The 19,448-nt window shown below is 54.3% G+C and overlaps 1 pseudogene; it reads right to left on the bottom strand.

Annotated features, from left to right (window-relative positions):
• Positions 1-4,669: 4,669 nt before the first annotated feature.
• Positions 4,670-13,741, bottom strand: LOC141976605 (uncharacterized; annotated as a pseudogene).
• Positions 13,742-19,448: the final 5,707 nt, after the last annotated feature.

Below are 19,448 nucleotides of genomic sequence, written 5' to 3'. Positions count from 1 at the left end.
CCCAACACAGACAGGCCCATCCCCCACCCATCACCCCAGGTTCCTGCCCCCCAGCACAGACAGGCCCCTCTCCCACCCATCACCCCAGGTTCCTCTCCCCCAGCACAGAAAGGCCCCTCTCCCACCCATCACCCCAGGTTCCTGCCCCCCAGCACAGAAAGGCCCATCCCCCACCCATCACCCCAGGTTCCTGACCCCCAGCACAGAAAGGCCCATCCCCCACCCATCACCCCAGGTTCCTGCCCCCCAGCACAGAAAGGCCCATCACCCCAGGTCCGGGCCACCCCGCCCTCACCACGCCACCCCGCCTGGACGCAGGGAGGCCGGCCCAGTTCCCCAGACAAAGAGCTTCCGCGCCGGCCAGCGCAGGGTTAATCCCTCCGCGCGGGGATTGGCAGCGATCGCTGTCAGTCAGATCCGGCCCCGCCCCTGCCCAGCTGGGCCGGTCTCCGGGAGCGGCGGCAGCGGGAGCCCGGCGACCTCACTCCACGGGGATGGGCACAGCCTGAGGCGGGCAATTCCCAGCAGCTTCTACCGGGGAGCAAGTGGGGGTCTCCCTGCCCGCTGCTGAGGAGCGGGGGCCTCTGTGCTGGAGTTACAGGGCTGTGCAGGGGGCTCAGGGAGGGGCCTGGGCAGGGAGCTGGGGTTACAAGTTGGGGGGTGCTATGCAGTGGCTCAGAGAGGAGCCTGTGCTGGGGCAGGGCAGGGAGCTCAGGGAGGGACCTGTATGGGCTGGGGATGATGTGCAGGGGGTTACAGCCCTGCACAAACACCTGTACTAACACCTGTACCTTAACTGGGGAGGGAGTTCATTAGAGTCCAGCCCATCCCCACCTGGGTCCTTATCATGGGGTGCCCTTTGCCACATCATATTGAAGCGGGAGCCAACCCTGCATGTCACGAGCCTGTGTTTCAAAGTGTTCTGAGGTCCACACACAAGCACAAATTGCCATGAAAAATGGCTGCCTCATCAGAGCCAGGAGTAGGATTTTTGGTGCAAATGTGGGGTCACTCCCTCTCGGGGGTGCAGAGATACAGCCCCTGGAGTAGAGGGTCCGTACACGTCGCTTGCTCTCACACTGTTCTTGGCACACACCTGTGGCTGAATCCATGCCCCTGGAGTTTACCCAGTTGGGTTTGACCCCAGCTAGTGACCAATGCTCTGTGCCAGGCCAGGGAAGCAATATTTCAGCAGTTACTAGAGGTTCTGTGTGACTCTACAAATGGGCTCATCTGCCAGAGAAAGTGATTTGTGCAGGCACTGTGGGACAGGCGCACCAGGAGCCTGGCTGCTGACTCTGGTCACTAACTTTGTGGACAAGCTCAACTCCTGTTATGGTCAGTGGGTGGCTTAGGAAGCTGGATGACAGTCCATGAACTAAGGCAATGCCCAAGGAGCATGAGTTCAAGTCTGCTGCTCAGCTGGTTTAGAGAATGGCTGATGTGCACATTGCCACCCTCTGCCTTTGTTCTTCTCCAGGGGGCTACTCTTGGAAGTAGTTCCCTGGGTGCAGGCTGTATTATAGAGGAGCACTAGAGCCTGTTATCCAAAGTGCTCCAAAATCCATGTCTGTAGGGAGACTGTATAGAAAACGTCCCCTCTGAGCAAGGCCCCAACCTGCTAATCAGAGATAACAGGCCTGTATCCTTCCTGAGCGTTGGAGGACAGCAGGGAAAATGTCCAAGAGTAGCGTGGGGGAAACTCTAAGGCCTTGTCTTCACTAGGAAAAAGGATGAGTTGAGGCCAGACTTAGCAAACACGAGATAGCTCAGTGCAATCTGAACTTGAGAATTTCCCTAGTCAAAACACCCCCCTGAGGACTCAGTAGTTGCTTACATCCCTCCATCCTTGTGGTAAGGAATCCTTCTGGAACATCGCCTCCGTGAGCCCGGATTGAGCCTTGTACCAGACCGCTAGTACTGGCCAGAACCAGCATGCAGCAGAGTGGTGTGTGTAACCCAAGGCAGGGTGGGGTTCTGCTAGGTGCTGAGAATATGCGCGGGGGTGAAACACTCCTCTATTTCCCTGTCACCCCTGAAGGGACAGTGGCAGCTGTTCTAGTGGCCCTAAAACACTACAGCCCATTACGAACATTGTCACAGATTGTGAGATTTCGAGTCGAGGGACCACTGGGATAATCTACACGACTCTCTGCATGGCCCAGACAGGAAATGGGGGCTGTCCTGCCCTCTAGCTGCAGCTGCACCCTCCTCAGCTGGCAGGGTGAGCGCGGACAACCAGCTGCAACTGCGTTCTGGATTGGCCCACTGTACCTAGCCCAGCAAGGGGATGAAGAGGAATGATGATACAGGATTGTGTTAGACATAGCCTAGGAAACAGCAACCTCTGTTAGGGATAGGGCAGGTTTGGCATGGTCCCCATACCAGTTGCTAGCCCCAGGGGAGCAGAGGAAAGACTGTGTGGGGCTGCAGTGTGGGAGATGTTTCCTTAACTCTGTAGTTGCTGGTTTTCAGAGCTGTAGGTTTGGCCCCACTCAACCTGCTGGGAGGGCACTAGGCAACCCGACCTGGGTTTCTGGCAGTGAATTTGGCTCTCTTTCTGTCTCTCTCCGTCTGAAATCTGCCAGAAGTCCCTCCCACCACACAGGGACCAAACAGTTGCTTTGTCTAAAATCTTGCCCCCTCTGCATTGTTACTACCTGATCTCACACTGCCCAACCCAGCCTAGGATGGTGGGTTGTGACCTGTTGTGGAAAGTGAGATTTAAACACTAGACACTCAGGTGCGAGACTAGAGGCTGGTTATTTCCAGCAGAAACAGGAGTGAAATACGGAAGTTTGAGACCTAGAGCTTGGATAAGGCTGGGGCCCCCAGACAGAGAATGGCTGCAAAGCAGGGGAGCTGTCAACTCCTCGGTCTCCAGGTTCAGGCTCCAGGAGAGCAGGCAACTAAAGTGAAAATTGAAACCCATGGTCCAGTGGACCCTGACACATGGAAGGAACAAAAGGGAGCAGAGAAAATCCAAGTAGCCACCTTTTGGCAGCTGCTGAGATGGCACAAGTGGTCAGGAGTGAGCGACAGGAGGGGTTGCTCCAGTGTTGAGGAGTCCAAGTTCAGGAGGCGCTGCAAGCCCTATATAGACCCTGCATGAAGTTGTGTCGGCTTTAGCCCTAATGGGGAGACACAAAGCAGTCAGAGATGATGCTGGATGAGGCCTTGGCTTCCTTTGAGTGAATGGCTGAAGCCTGCCAGTGGCTGGGAAGAGAATGGGTGGCCCAAGTCAGGGAATCCCAACAGGCCTACAAGAGTCTGAATGCACAAGGTGCTGGAGCCTATGGGAAGGTGAAAGGAGCCATCCTGCAAGGGTGCGACCATCAGCATGGACACGCAGCACCTGCGTTTCATGCAATTCCACTGCCAGGGAGCCCCGAGAGGTTTACAGCCTTCTGATGGCTGAAGCCAGAGATCTGCACCAAGGAGCAGATCACAGAGCTGCTCACGCTGCAGCACTTTCTGACAATTATGCTTGTGTAAATCCACAGCTGGGGGTGCGTATGTCACCCCTAGGGACCTGCAGAGGATCCATAGCCAGGACAGCGAGACACTGGGACATAGGAGCAGCAGGCGAGAGCAGATGCACAGGCCTCCTTTCGGATATGAAGATCATTTGACCTGCCAGCTCTGGCATGAGTACAAGAAGGGGAATTCTCCAAGTAAAAAGGGGGTGGGCTTGTTCCACATAACTAGCTCTCAGCACCCTCTGGGCCTGAGGCCAAACTCACAGATTAGGAATGTTTTGGAGGTGTTGGAGTTTGTAGTGGCTGATTTACATCCTCCTCTTCTTCCTCCACTTTCACTGGAGTCCCCCCCCACACACACCTATTCCTCATCTGAAGTTTCTAATCCCTTGTATTCCTTACGGAGAGCATCTTCCCTCTTCTTGTGGCAACTCACAGAGTGTTTGGAAAGGGACACCCAGTCATCTTGCCCTGACATCTCAGAGCTGTTTTCCTGGGGCATCCTGGTTTTCAGCACCAACCCCTTGACCAAAGCTATGAGATCTTCTTGGGACAATCTGCCCAACATCTCACCCTAACTGGCAGAGGAGATGACACAGTGGTAACAGCACTACAATCCTGCGTCTTCACCACAGCTTGCACTGCTGCTACTGCCAGTGGAGGAGCTGGACTAAAGGTGAATTACAGGTCCTCATTTTCCTGCTGTACCCAAGGCCTGGGTGAAGAGGGCTCCTTAGCCCCCCGAGACTGCAGGAACAGCAGCATCCAGTCACAGCGCACACGACTTGCTAACTGCAGTGGCAGTGAAGTTGCAAGTCTGGTTTTGCTTTACTGGCTCTGGGAGCCCAGTGCTACAGGGTGCATGATGTCTGCATGGGAACAGCAGGACACCTGCTCCAGAGTGTGAACTGCTCTTCCGGGCACTCAGTGAGGATGCAAATACACTGGCCCAAAGGCTTGGGCCTGCACCAATTCCGGCTACCCTGGTTCTTACTCTTGTAACATCTTGGGGTGAGTTCCTCCAAGTGTTGCCTCCCCAAACAATCAAATGAATAGCTGTGCACAGGGGCAGGCGCTCTTCCATTATCCGTGGAAATTCTGCAATAGCGTTACTGCCTCCAGAGCACCAGGCCCCTTTCTCCCACCAGGTACTCCTACTGCACGGAAGGAGCCAGAGTATGATCTTGGTGTAATCTGTTTATTCAGACCCTGTACCCAGGTCCTGTTTCCCTGGAGAGTGGTAGGAACAAAGCAGTGCAGGCAGCTCCCTTACACAGAAACTTCAGGTAAGGTACCCCGGCCCTTTTCCACAAAGCAGCTATTCTGCAGCTCTGCCACTGCCTAGAGCTCACAGCCAGCTCTCTGCAAAGTGCTCAGCACAGCACCTTGTCCCACCCAGCTCCTGTAGGCTTCTCCTGGGAAAGCCCTTCAGCACCACGCCTCCTAGGAGCAGATGGTTTGTCAGATGGCCCTGTAAGTCAGTCCTCCACCCCACCCCCGTGCATCCAGGTGCTTTGCATCACAAGTTTCAGCTTCCCCTTCTGTTAGACTGAAGGGGAGTGCTGAAGCCCATCCATTCACTTTAACTCAGGCTGCCATCATCTCTGCATCCATGACCCCCTCAGCTCCTTTCAACAGGGAAGGGTATGTCTACGCTGCCGGCTTAGCCTGTGTTCTTACATGGGTTTTAGCCTAGCATCCCCACACAACCCTTAAAAAACATGCTTGCTTGCCTAGCTGGGGTTATTATTTATATTATGGTAGCGTCCAGGAGCCCCACTGGTGGACCAGGCCCCCATCGTGCTAGGTGCTGTACAAAAGATGGTCGCTTCCCCAGAGTTTACACTGGGTTAAAGTCGTGCTCCAACCGCCTCACTGTCCAGCGAGGATGCCGCAACACATGTGTAGCTGAGCTGGGGTTTAGATAATCCCTGCCGGTTTATGTACATCCTTCATTCCATGCATCCTGCTCCATGTTCTGGGCAGCTCAGCGCAGTTCTGCTGAGCAGTCAGAGAAGTTGCCCACCAGTAGGATGCTAGCTGCGTTAACCTCTGGTGTGCATATAGCAGGGAGCCTAAGTTTGGGAGAAGCACCCAAAACATTCCCTTGTATGAGAAGCTCTTGCAGAGGCTGGTGGGGTGGGGATCCAGCAGATGGCTGTGCAGAGCAAAGGTGCACATTACAAACCTAATGACCATCTCCCATGAGGCAAAGGCTGGCACCTGACAACTACCTGCCCTTACTACAGGGCTGTCAACTGAGCACCCGTCCCAGCCTCAAGCGCAGAGCCCACAGTCCTCCATCACAGGCTTTTGAGCAGGGACCAAATGGGTTTTAGCCTGGGGCAGATGGAGGAGATCCCAGCAGAAGGAGGGTGGAGTCACAGAAACAGACTGGCCTGGCATGGCCAGCTCCTCACACAGGTCTGCTTCCTTATGCAGGAGTTCTGGAGCCATTGCTGGTCTCCCCAGGTCTGCAAGATGATGTGACCCCACCACGCTGGGCTAGCCATCCTGCATCAGAAGCCCTGGGCTACATATAGGCAATGCATAGCAACTGCAGCATGCAAAAGGTGTCATCAGTCTGCCATGAATTAACTCCCCTCCAAGACCCACTGCTGCCATCTGTGGGTCAGCAACTTGTGCTAAAATGCTGTCTGTTGTCATTAGCCCCTCCATCTGTATTCTGTAATAACAGTGAAGCCACTAGCAGGAACAGCTCTTCCAACTGTGCTGGATCCATGGCATGGCACGGCACCAGCTGGAGCGGGCAGAAGTAAGAATTGTGCAGGGCCTGAAGTGCCGTAGCTACAGGTGTTGCTGGCTAAGAACACTTCCACCACAAAGGGGTCTGGGAAAGACAGACAAGCTCTCCCACAATACACCACAAACCAATTCCTAGAGTGGCTCCAGCACCCTGGCATACACCCTCAGAAATCCTAGCGCCGAACCCCTGCCATTGCCATGTGACTGTGAACATGGCTATATGGGTCTGGATCGTGTGGGGCTCTGCAGGGTGGACACTCACAGACAGGCCTGGCAAGCAGGAATTCACAGGCATGGGAGTCCAGACATGCCTACACTCTGCCATGTGGACACCCCCAAAGTGACCAGGAACTGCTGGGGGATTCAAGCCCTGAGACTCCTCAGGGGAACAAAGCAAAGGCCGGCCCTCCTCATTGATATTGGGCTAAGTTTTAATACAGTTAACTCAGGTGATTGGCACTTGGATCTAGGCACCCTGGTTAGCCTAGCCCAGGTGTGAATGTCCCTACTGCAAGCCCTATCTGCATTACTGTGTCTACACTTCCCTGTGCATGTCTGGTCTGGGGGCAGATCCTGTAGTTCTTTGTTTTGAGATGCTGTACGATTCCTTCCCAGTCAATGATGGAAGAACCCGTCTGTCCTTCGGGATGCATTGTGGGAAAGCACTGGAGGACTATGAGCACTGAGGGGACTTTGCCTGTGTCCTCACTGCAACATGTGTGAGTTTTAACCTGAGTTTAACGACAGTCTGAGCTCTAATATATACCCCCAGCTGTGTAAACTATCCTGGGATTAAAGCACCCTGAATCATGGGTCAGAAGACTTTCTGTGTGGGTAGTAGGGGATTGGGCTAAAACCCAGAGGAAAGCCTGGGTTAACTGTGCAGCAAAGACAAACCCACATTGTGTGTGACAGGGTAATGGGGTTGGGTTTTGAGGCCTGATTTCCCTCGGGCTCTGCAGAACCATTTTCTGTTCCTCCACTTCAAATATTCCTGGTGAACACCTGCAGCGGAGCTCTCAGCCGGGATGGCCTCACTCATCCACAGCTGCAGCTCTGGCGTGGATTCTCTGGTGCCGGGTGAGAGCTGACTTGTTGCTGAAGCTCTTCCCACACTTGGCGCAGTGGAAGGGCCGTTCCCCGGTGTGGGAGCGCTCGTGAATGGCGAGGTAAGCCAGGTACTTGAAGCTCTTCCCGCACTCGGCACAGGGGTAGGGCTTCTCCTGTGTGTGAGTCCTCTGGTGCACTGTCAGGGTGGAGAGCTGGCTGAAGTGTTTCCCACACTCAGCGCAGGGGTAGGGCCGCTCACCCGTGTGGGAGCGCTGGTGCTTGGTCAGGTCCGCGGGGCTGGTGAAGGTTTTCCCGCACTCAGCACAGGAGAAGGGTCTCTCCCCTGTGTGCAGTCGCTGGTGTGTGGTCAGAGCGCAGAGGTAGCCGAAGCGTTTTCCACACTCCCCACAGGGGTAGGGCCGCTTGCCTGTGTGGATTCTCTGGTGCTTGCTCAGCCCTGTCCTGGTGGTGAAGGTCTTGCCACACTCCGCACAGGGGAAGGGTCTCTGCCCTGTGTGGGCTCTCCGGTGCCTCACGAGCGTGGAGAGGTGGCCAAAGCGTCTCCCTCACTCAGTGCATGGGTAGGGCCTCTCCTGCGTGTGAGTCCTGTGGTGCATCTTCAGGTTGGAGAGCCGGTTGAAGCGCTTCCCGCACTCGGCGCAGGGGTAGGGCCGCTCGCTCGTGTGGGAGCGCTGGTGCTTGCTGAGGTCCGAGCAGCTGGTGAAAGTTTTCCCGCACTCGTCACAGGGGAACAAGCCCTCCCCTGTGTGGGTTCTCTGGTGCGTAGTCAGCGTGCAGAGATAGCCAAACAGTTTCCCGCACTCTCCACACGAGTAGGGCTTCTCGCGCGTGTGGCTTCTCTGGTGGGTTTTAAGATGCGCTGGACAGCTGAATCTCTTCCCACATTCGGCGCAGGGATAGCGTCTCTCTTTCTCATGGACCTTGCCATGTGCCATGAGCTCCTGCTTTTCCCTGAAGCTTTCCCCACAGTCTCGACATCTATGGTATTGCTCTTTGTGAAGATCCCCTGCGGTCTGAGGTCTCCCCTGCGCAAGGAGCTGGGTTAGTCTCCTGAATCTGCTGCATTGTTCCTCTGGGGGGCCTGGCTCCTTCCCTGCTGGGATCTTCTTCTGCCTCTTGCAGGCTCCTCCCTGCTTAAGTGTGTGGGTAACGCTCTCCCCTGATCCACTCTGTGATACGCTGGGGGGCAGCACCATTTCAGGCCCTTCGTTGCGAGGCTTCTCTTCAGCCTGGCTCAGGATTCCAGCACCTGCTGGATGGAAGAGAATCCAGAGATTATTTCATCTCTCATATGTCCAACGGTGGGAGTGACTGCACAGCCCTCCATGGGAGAGACCCCCAGGAGGAGCCCCTCTGTCCGCTGCACATTAATAGGGGGCTATGGAAGGGCACAACCAGGAAGCCCTGTGTCTCTGTCTCCTTCCTCTTCCCCCCGTGCCCACAATAACTTTTCTCCGCCAGTCCCATCACTTCCCCTCCAAACTCCCTCTGCCCCCTCTCTGTCCCATCTCTTTAGCTCTTCTCCCACCCACAGACTCCTTATCCCTGGCCCTCTCCTTTTCTTGGCTCCCATGTACGTGAGGGATCACCTCTCCCGGTGCTACACTGCTACAGCTGAGATCAGCAGAGGTGCTTGAGTTGGATCCTCTGTGGGAGGAAGCTGCTGGCAGGAGATTCTCTGGGAGGAGTCCAAATGTTGGATCTCGCTCCTCCACTTGGTCCATCAGAGCCCAGATGTGTTAGCATGCTGCAAAGCCCATCTCTTTATCTTCTCACTAAGGCTGTGAGGAGGGGGCGGGCTGAGATGGATGTATTTACTGTGGGTGTTTTTAAGGTATAGGATATGCACTCAGAGCACCCTGAGTTAGGTTATAAAATTTGAAAATAGTGCTACTCATAAATCCTGCTCTCCAGTCAGGCCCCAACTCATTCATTCTTCTGCAGATCAATCTCCTTGTAAATTGCACTAACCAATCTCTTTGGAGCCCCTGCCATACTAGACAGGGCTGCTGTCCAGGCTATTTTTAGGCAGTGATCACGCTCCCCACCCATATCCACTTCCACATTAGAGATGACCGAACAACAGAAAGATATCTTTGCAAACAACTTTAAAGTTTCAAAGTTGTATTGTTCCCCGGGGTCAAAATGGACCATTTGGGGGGGGTTACATAAGAATGGCCCTACTGGGTCAGACCAATGGTCCATCTAGCCCAGTATCCTGTCTTCCAACAGTGGCCAATGCCAAGTGCTTCAGAAGGAATGAACAGACCAGGCAATCATCGAGTGATCCATCCCCTGTCGTCCACTTCCAGCTTCTGGCAAACAGAGGTTTAGGGACACCCAGAGAGAGCACGGGGCTGCGTCCCTGACCGTCTTGGCTACTAGTCATTGGTGGACCTATCCTCTAGGAACTTATCTAATCCTTTTTCGAAACTTGTTACAGTTTTGGCTTGAGTTGGTGTCAGGGTTCCCTCCCCACTCTGAACTCTGGAGTACAGATGTGGGGACCCACATGAAAGACCCCCTAAGCTTATTTCTACCAGCTTATGTTAAAAACTTCCCCAAGGTACAAATTCTTCCTTGTCCTTGGACTGTATTGCTGCCACCACCAAGTGAGTTAGACAAAGATTCAGGAAAAGGACCACTTGGAGTTTCTGGTTCCCCAAAATATCCCCCCAAGCCCCTTCACCCCCTTTCCTGGGGAGGCTTGAGAATAATATACCAACCAAATAGGTAAACAAGGTGAGCACAGACCAGACCCTTGGGCTTTTAGGACACTAAAAACCAATCAGGTTCTTAAAAGCAGAACTTTATTATAAAAAAGTAAAAGAAACACCTCTGTAAAATCAGGATGGAAGGTAATTTTACAGGGTAATCAGATTTAAAACACAGAGGATTCCCCTCTAGGCAAAACTTCAAAGTTATAAAAAACAGGAACAAACCTCCCCCTTAGCATAGAGAAAATTCACAAGCTAAAACAAAAGATAATCTAACACATTTCCTTGCTTTACTTACAATTTTTGTAATCTTAGATGTTTATTTCAGGTAGGGTTTTAGGAGAGGTTTTTGTCCTGCCTGGTCCCGCTCTCTGTCCCGAGAGAGCACACAAAGAGAGCACAAACAAAACCTCCCCCCACAGATCTTCCCTTATTGGTCCTTTTGGTCAGGTGCCAACCAGTTTATTTGAGCTTTTTAACCCCTTACAGGTAAAGGAGGGATTGTATGCTATCCTTAGTTGTATGTTTATGACAGTTGGGTTTCTGACTTTAAATACAAATATTTTATGAAAATCATAAATATTTTATTTATGTAGAAGTAGGTTTTACGTGATGGAAATTTAGCTCAAGAGTCTGATTTTAAATAGGCACAAAAATGGCAAATGTCAGCAACATTCACAAAAAGTTTCAATTCAGAAAAAGTTATTTTTCACCAAAAAAAGAACTTGTGTTAGAGCAGCCTCTTTAGAGATACCAGCTGTTCTGTGTGCACTATTCTGCAGACCTACCCCTCAGCAAGAGCCTAGGGAACGGACCACAGGACTCTGTGTTACGCCACAGGGAGCTGGAGCGAGAATCTGGACAGGTGTCTCCGCTCAGAGTCAGTTTGCTGAGCTGAGGATGTCACAGCTGGGCAGCACAGCACTGCCCTCTGCGGTGCTGGGTTTCATTCTGCAGGTGGTATCTCACTCCTGCGTATATCACACCACTGCCCTCAGACATTCCCCGAGCCCAGAGAATGGCACTGAGCCCGAGAGGGGATGGATTCCATTTCCTGTACTCCCCGACCAGAGATCCCAAATCCCAGGGACGAGAAGACACAGAACCGTCTGACCGGGTGTGAGTGGATGGCAAGGACTAGGGGCTGGACAGTTAAGGAGTGGCCATTCAGACTAGACACCCCCCTTGCTACTAAGGCACCAGAGCCAAGGATGATGGACTGTGACTTTGATAAAGCTAGTAAAGAAGCCATCCTGGCCCACTTTGCTGTGTGTGAGGGAAGCTACAGGCAAAGACTCAAGCCCCTAAAGACACTCCCTTGCCAGAGACTGACAATAGACTGAAGTGACCGTGCAGATGCTCGATGAAGCCAGGTGAACAGCATAAAGAAGCAGCTGGAGAACTACCACCTGTGCATGCTGAGACTGCAGGAGCCCGTGTCAGGAAAGGAGCATCTACCACTCAGGTAGGCGAGCAGCAGTAAGGCTGGCAGAGCAGAACTTCTGGACTTGCAGAAGCGGGGATGTAAAGCCAAAGACTGATGGGGGATATGCTGCGCCTCAGGAGAGTGTAAAACATCTGGGGAAAAGCTGCCAAGGGCCCAGAGAGGTCACCTGCTTTGCTGGCAGCACCCTGGCCACTCAGGTCCTGGCTGGCACCACACGTAAACAAGACATAATTAGGGCTGGGTTAATCCCGCCTTGTAAGTGATGGTAAAAGTGCGACTGGCAGAGGGGTACGAGTTGCACACAATCGGAGTAGGGTCAGGGATGCTGGTCACAAGCAGGGTGGTATCTAACGCTGGCTAAGAGATCATTCTTGGTCTGGACTCCCCAACTTTCCTGCCTTGGTTCGGCCAGCAGGGAGCTGCAAGGTGGCTAACAGGTCTCGGGTTGACAACAGGATGGGATCTTGGGCTGAGAGGGGCCACTGGGCCTTGGGAGTGACATGAGCGGGGAAGGAAATCCTGTCAGAGCTGCCAGCAATGGGGAGGAAAATGAGAGAGTTTCTGTGTTAGACCCAGCAAGCCAGGATATTGGGCCTGTAGGAAGTGGGAGGTTCCAGAGAGGCCCCAGCCCCAGAATCCCCCTTCCAAACATCAGTGGCAGCAGCTGGAGCGAAGGTGGAGGGGACATCTCAGTATGAAGGTGACCAGTGTATCAAGGGAACAACACCCTCTCCCTGGAGGATTCACAGGGAAAATGCTGGCCATGCCCAAGAGCTGCAGGGATGATTGCCTCTCACCTTGGGCACTAGCCCATGGGCCTGGTATCCGAGGCAAAAGAAAACTTATGCCTGAGTTGGGCAGAGATCTCCTTGGCCCAGCACAGCCCAGGCTATGCTGACCCATTGCCAGATGTGGATGGACAGGCTGTTTCCTGCCCTGCTCACAAGGGCCAACTCTTTTGCAGCCCCTTCCGATTGTTTCTGTTCCTCCCCAGTGGAGAGCACTGGATGCAGCGAAACCATCACACCGGAGTCCGGGCACCGCTCTAGCCTTGGGATCAGGAACTTTGTTACCATGTGCCCCCAAGACATTCCCAGAGAGGGATACGTATCGAGGAAGAGCAGCAGCAAGTGCTGAAATGGGCTGGGTGGGTATCCAGGCCAAGGCGGGTATCTAGGCCAAGGCGGGGAGAACCCACTCATTGGACATAATAGCCCTGGAAAGGTGAAAATTCCTGCCCGACAGCATCTGCACAGAGCCCTGAGTCAGGTTAGGCAGCAGGAAACACAGAGCCCTCTGCATTAGAGCTCCCACCATTGCTACCCCGCAGGGGCTGCCCTGGGGATGGATCACAGCTCTAGGGATTTCCTCTCGAGTCCCAGGCCACAGGCACCCCAGTAAGAGTCTACTGCCTCAGGCCTTCCTGCAAAGGATTCTAGGTCCTCTCTGCAACGGAGACTGTCATGGTCTGAATCCCCTGCATCCCTCCCCAGCTGAGAAGGACCTGCCCCCAGACCTCAGGAAGTGGATGGGGGTGGGGAAGGGCACCCGCTGGGTAACGCCATTGAAAAGGACACCACAAGGAGGGTTCGCTGCTGCTGGCTATGGGGCCACCCAGCTCCCACAGTCCCATCCCCACTGCCTGGGTCACCTAGGAGACACCCACGGGCCACCCCAACCCCACACACTGCCTCCCAAGTTTTCCAGGCAGCAATCCTGCTGGGGAGCCCCCACCCCGGCCTGAACCAGCCACTCCCCTGTTCTGCACACACACACTCAGCCTCAGGGACTCCCTTCCACATTGTTCCCTCAGTGCTCCCAGGAAGATCTGCCCCAAGCCCCTTCACAAGCTGGTTACCCATTTCTTGTCCAACTCTGGGCTCCTTTTCAGGGGCACCTGGCAGCTCGTAATTCCTCAGTGCTGTCTCCTCCGGGATTCCCCATGCGGGATGGGGCTGTGGTGGCTCCAGCTGGGCGCTTTGAGATTCCCATAATACTTCAGGGGCATCCATCTTCTCTGGGATCACGTCCTCAACCTTCACATGCACTGTGACCTGGGAACCAACCACATGGGTCACTGGGCAGTCAGGGGCTGGGGGGACGTTGGGGGATGTATGGATGGGGGGCAGAGTCAGCTCTGACCATTCCAGAGCCAAATGCAGTGGGGAAGAGCAGGAGACAGAGGCCACAATGAAGCACAGCCAGGCCCCTCCCTGCCCCCAGCTCATCCCCCCCACCTGTAACCCCAGCTCCCTGCCCCCCAGCACAGCTAGGCCCCTCCCTGCCCCCCAGCTCATCCCCCCCACCTGTAACCCCAGCTCCCTGCCCCCCCAGCACAGCTAGACCCCTCCCTGCCCCCCCAGCTCATCCCCCCACCTGTAACCCCAGCTCCCTGCCCCCCAGCACAGCTAGACCCCTCCCTGCCCCCCCACCAGTAACCCCAGCTCCCTACCCCCTAGCACAGCTAGGCCCGTAGCTCTGCCCCCACCTGTAACCCCAGCTCCCTGCCCCCCAGCACATCCCCCCCACCTGTAACCCCAGCTCCCTGCCCCCCAGCACATCCCCCCCACCTGTAACCCCAGCTCCCTGCCCCCCAGCACAGCTAGACCCCTCCCCAATAACCCCAGTTCCCTGCCCCCCAGCACAGCCAGGCCCGTAGCTCTGCCCCCACCTGTAACCCCAGCTCCCCGCCCGGCCGCAGGGGAACTCGGGAGGCCGGTTCCCCCACACAAAGCTTCTGCCCCGGCCAGCACAGGGTTAATCTCTCCGCGCGGGGATTGGCAGAGATCGCTGCTAGTCAGATCTGGCCCCGCCCTCTGCCCAGCAGAGCCCGTCTCCAGGGCAGGAGAGCTCAGACCACGTGGGTGGGCGTCGGGCTCGGGAGAGGCTCAGTCCGGCCCTAGGGCGGAGCCTGCCCCGGCGCCCACCATCCTCCCCCCGGAGTCCCGGGTCCGGCAGGGGGCGCTGGGGAGGGGCCCTGAAGCCTTGGGCTGGGGCCGCGCGTGGAGAGCAGGGCGGGGAGCAGGAGGAACCGGGCTGCGGGGTCAGTGCAGCGAGTTGGGGTTGGGGCGGGTGGAATAGATAGGGGGCCTGTCTGTGCTGGGGGGCAGGGGATCAGGAGCCCTCTGGGCTGGGGGCAAGGAGGGGCCTGTCTGGGGTCAGGGAAGCTCAGGAGTGGCTGGGAATCTCCCCCCCCCCCTTGTGAGAAGCTGTTTGGGTTGTTGCTGGAGGGGACCCAGCTCACCTGCTCGCGGGAGGGGGGTGATTTTTCTGTTTTCGGGCCATGGACATTGGCCGTGTTGACTCTTGTAGGAGTCAGGAGACCTGGCAGTGTTGCTGGAACAATTTGTATAGTGGGGGTGCTGAGAGCCATTCAACCAAACTGTAAACTCTGGATACGATGGAAATTGCTTCAAGCTGGGGGTGGGGGAGCAGCACCCCTAGTTCCAGCACCTATGAGCCCTGCACCCCAAGGCCTGCTCTGTACTGAGATGTGAAGCCCCATAGCAGCTAGCCAGGGAAGGGAACGGAGTTACAATAAGCTGTCCTGTTGAAAAGGACTGGTCTGGCTACTGCTCTCCATGTGCTCAGGGCCTTTGGGGCACTTACTTGGGCTCTGGGGGTAAGGCCATACTGCAGTTCTGAGCAAACGTCCTAGCCAGGACAGACCGTGCAGCTCCAGCTAGTGCCCTACAAACAGCAGTGTGGACACTGCGGCATGGGCTAGCCGTCCGAGCTCAGCCCCAGGAGCTGGGCGGGCTTGGATTCTGGCAGCTGGCCAGTGCCCTAAAGTCCATGCTGCTGTTTGTAGCTTGAGCAGAGAAAGCATGAGTTGGGCTGGGAGGCTTGCTGCCAGCTGCACTGTAGAAATACCCTGTCTCCTTCATAGCTGGGGCAGGAACTGGAGGGGAGAGATTCAGCCCCATCCTGTGAGAGTTAGAGCCCAGAGCTGGGAGGGAAGTTTGCGTTGGGGTCTGCACCGTTGGCAGCTCCAAGCTCTCCGAACTCATGAATCAGGCCCTACCCCCCAAACTACAGGAGTGGCTTAACATTCATAGAGTTTCTAAAGAGTGATAAATTTGGGTTCTTTGTATTTCTCTTCTATTTTCTGAAACTTTCAGCTGCACTCAGGGCACATCTTCCAGCTTTTCTCTGTGAGAAGGAGGGCTATTGTTATAAGGGGTGGGGGTGGGGGTGGAGGCAGCGACTCTGTTATACACCCCCGCCATTCCCCTGTCCCACCCCTTCCCCTTGTATGAATTTACCCTCCCCAGGGGTAAATCATGGCCCGGTGCTCCCTGCATCCACTCTCTGCAGTGCCCTAGAGGAGGCACCAAGCACAGAGAACCTAGGGCCCATTGGATGGAAGGTGGGACACTGACCCCAAAGCAGAGGCACAACATGGCAGTTTCTGCCCCTGGGCACTTAGCGTCATCTAACCAGATGGGGTCAGATCCTTCTCCAAAGTGAGCCACGCCTGGTGGTGATAACGCCGTCCCACAGCCCAGCTGCCTGCTTTCTACTTCCGCATCGTGTAAGTCACAGGTGTCATCCCACAGGTTATGTCACTCCAAGCCCAGCTTACCTTGTGCACAGGGCCCAGCCAAACTGATCTAGCCAACTGAAACCAACAGAAATGTCCACACGGTTTTGCACCAGTTTAACTAAAGTGGTTTTTAAGCTGATTTAATTTAAATCAGGGCAAATTTTATGTGTGGACAATGTCTATCCGGGCTCTTACAATGGTGCCCATCACCCTAGTGTTCTGATCTTCCCAAGCAGAGAGTCAGACGTGCTCTCAGGCGATCTCTGGGAATGTGTGTGTGCTGCAAACCAGGGGAAATGCAAACCTCGGGGCTCTTGTAGCAAAGGTGGGTGAGGCTGCAGCACACGTCACAACAGCTGTTCTGTCTTGCGCTGCAGCACCAGGGAGGCTGCTGTAACATAGAGCGGCTCCCTATGTTATGCCAGGCCCCATTTCAGCCCCACGGGCAGTCCGGGATCAGAAGGGCACAGAGATGGCGGTGTTCCCCCTCAATTGCTTTGGGTTGTGCTTCCTGGAGATGCAGCATGAGAGTTCACCCCAGATTCCTCCCTGTTCTTCAGGACCAGGGGAGAATTGCTTCCATCACAGAGCGGGCTGGAAAGGAAGGCTAGCCCAAGGGTTAGGATGTGAGCCTGGAATGTGGGAGACGTGGCTCTGCCACAGACAAGCTGTGTGACCTTGGTCAAATACCTTCATCTTTCCTGGTCTCAGCTCCCCACCTCTGAGCTGGGGATGATGATAAAACCCTCCCCTTCCTCCCAGGGGTGCTTTGGGGACAGATTGTGAGGGACTCAGATACTATGGGGGCTGTAAAAGTGCCTGAGACAGAAACTCCAGTGTCCGCAATAGGGCGAGCTGGGTTGAGCCCCCTCATGGGAGTGGGGTTCATTGATGGGCAGGTGAAAAATAACATGAATCCTAAGGGGCTGGGAAGCTTGAGCCCAGCCTCCACTGTGCTTCCTGCCCTTTGGAAACGCAGCTCTGGCTGAACCCATTTCTGATGCGCTTTGGCTGAGTGCAGCCAACTTTAAGGATTTTAAGTCAAGCCTCATGATATTTGGTGGGTTTCTTAAAGCCCCAGCTCCGGGGACCACGGGAATCTCAGAAACAAATGATAAGTCACATTCCAGCCCTCCCAGTTGAAGAGGAAAAGGTTGAAAAGATGAGTGGAGGGCACCCTAAAGGCTCAGGCACCAGGAGCCATGGGAAAGAAAGCCCAAATGTATTCCTTCAAAACACACCCCAGGGTTTTGAACCCAATCTGGTGATTACTGGATGCTTGAGTTTGTCAATGTTGAGCAGGGATATGCTCAAGCTAGATCTGAGGCTGGCTGGCTGGAACACAGTGCATCCCTTGATTGGTGGGTTCAATGTTGGTCTCCAGCCTCTGTTTTTTATTTGATCCAGCCCCAAGACTCCCGTGCTGCATTTCAGTGTCTGGGGGAGAGAGGCAGTGTTGTAGCTTCAGAAGGGTTTCTTTAGATCTAGCCCCTGGCAGCATTTGTCTCTGATTTCTCTGCTCAGGATATGGGGGGTTGAGCTTCCTGGGTTAGACACAGCTGCTGCTGGCTCCATTGTGAATGTGATCCTGGAGCCCTGGGGTCTGTGCCAGGGACAGGCCTTCATTAAAGTCCCCTCTGTGCCCAGCTGGGATGTGACCTTCTCCAGCGGGAACCAGCCTCCTAGGGCAGCTCCAACATTAACACCTGAGCCAGAGGCTCCAGGTAACAGAGAGAACTGGGGGGAAGGGCTGGGGATGGGCAGGAAAGTGACTCTGCACAAACAGCCCCAGGACCCTCTGATCTTCTGGGAATCTGCTCCCTTGTTGAGGTCCCTGCAGGAGGGAGCTGGGATGCAGTGCCAGGGGCAGAGGGGATCCTGAACAGACCCTGGGGGGAATTCCCCTTTGCGTCTCTGGGGATGGAGTCAGGAAGGGAAGAGAGTGGGGGGAAATAAGGCAGAGTGGGAGAGACAGTGCAAGTTGGTAGATTTAACCAGCTCTGCCCAGTGAGGGAGGTTATAGGGAGAGGAGACGCAGCACAGGGGAGACAGAAGAATGGGGGCTGTGTGTTAATTCTCCATATTAAACTCTTCCCCCATTACTGACCCCCCCCCCAGAAATAAGCCATGGGGTACTCCCAGTGGATAAATCTCCTCCATATCTAAGTGCTGACAGGGACCTGTTTGCTCCATTGGATGCGTCAGAGCTAAAAGGACTTGGGCTGACCGTGTCTCTATGATCAATTCCACGCAACCCCCCTTCAAAGAATGCAGGCCACACTTACAGATTGGGGGGCTCTAGCCTGGGAAGCAGTGATGCTGACAAAGATTTGGGGGTTGAGGGGGATAATCAGCTGAACAAGAGCTCCCAGTGCGACACTGTGACCAGAAGGACTAATGCAATTCTGGACTGTATAAACAGGAGAATCTTGAGGTTATTTTACCCCTATATTTGGTCCTGGTGTGACCACTGCTGGAATCTGTGCCCAGTTTTGGTGCTCACAATTCAAGAAGGATGGTGATAAATTGGAGAGGGATCAGAGAAGAGTGACAAGAATGATTAAAGGATTAGGAAAACCTGCCTGAGAGTGACAGACTCATAGAATTATCAGGGTTGGAAGGGACCTCAGGAGGTCATCTAGTCCAACCCCCTGCTCAAAGCAGGATCAATCTGCAATTTTTGCCCCATATCCCTAAATGGCCCCCTCACGGATTGAACTCACAACCCTGGGTTTAGCAGGCCAAAGCTCAAACCACTGAGCTATCCCTCCCCCCAAGGATCTCAGTCTGTTTAGCTTAACAAAGGGAATGTTAAGGGGTGACTTGATTACAGTGTATAAGTACCTACACGGGGAATAAATATTTGATAATGGGCTCTTCAGTCTAGCAGAAGAATATATAGCATGATCCAACGGCCAGAAGTTGAAGCTAGACAAATTCAGACAGCAAATAAGGTGTAAATTTTTGACGGTGCGAGTAATTAACCATTGGAACCATTTACCAAGGATCGTGGTGGATTCCCCATCCCTTACAATTTTTAAATCAAGACTGGATGTTTTTCTAAATGATCTGCTTTAGGAATTATTTTGAGGGTTTTCTCTGGCCTGGTTTGTTATAAGGGGGTCAGACGAGATGATCACAGTGATCCCTTCTGGCCTTGGAATCTATGAATCCTTGTAAATACTATGAGGCTTCCTGTAAGTGATCCCAGAGATCCTGTGGAGGGATCTGGGTCTCAGTGTTTGTACTTGTCTGAATGTAAATGACTATTCCTTACCAAGAGCTATAGCCACATGCTACAGCTTGGGGGATTCTTAATGTTCAGCTGTTATTTCTTTTAAAATAATAAATCTCCGAACATTCCCAGGACTTCAAAGCAGTCTTAAAATAAGTGATGTTTTGCTGGGGAGAAAATGCCCATC

This window comes from Natator depressus, chromosome 23 (genome assembly GCF_965152275.1).
Source record: "Natator depressus isolate rNatDep1 chromosome 23, rNatDep2.hap1, whole genome shotgun sequence".
In the NCBI taxonomy this organism is placed as follows: domain Eukaryota; kingdom Metazoa; phylum Chordata; order Testudines; family Cheloniidae; genus Natator; species Natator depressus.
This window is presented reverse-complemented; position numbering and strand designations above follow the sequence as displayed.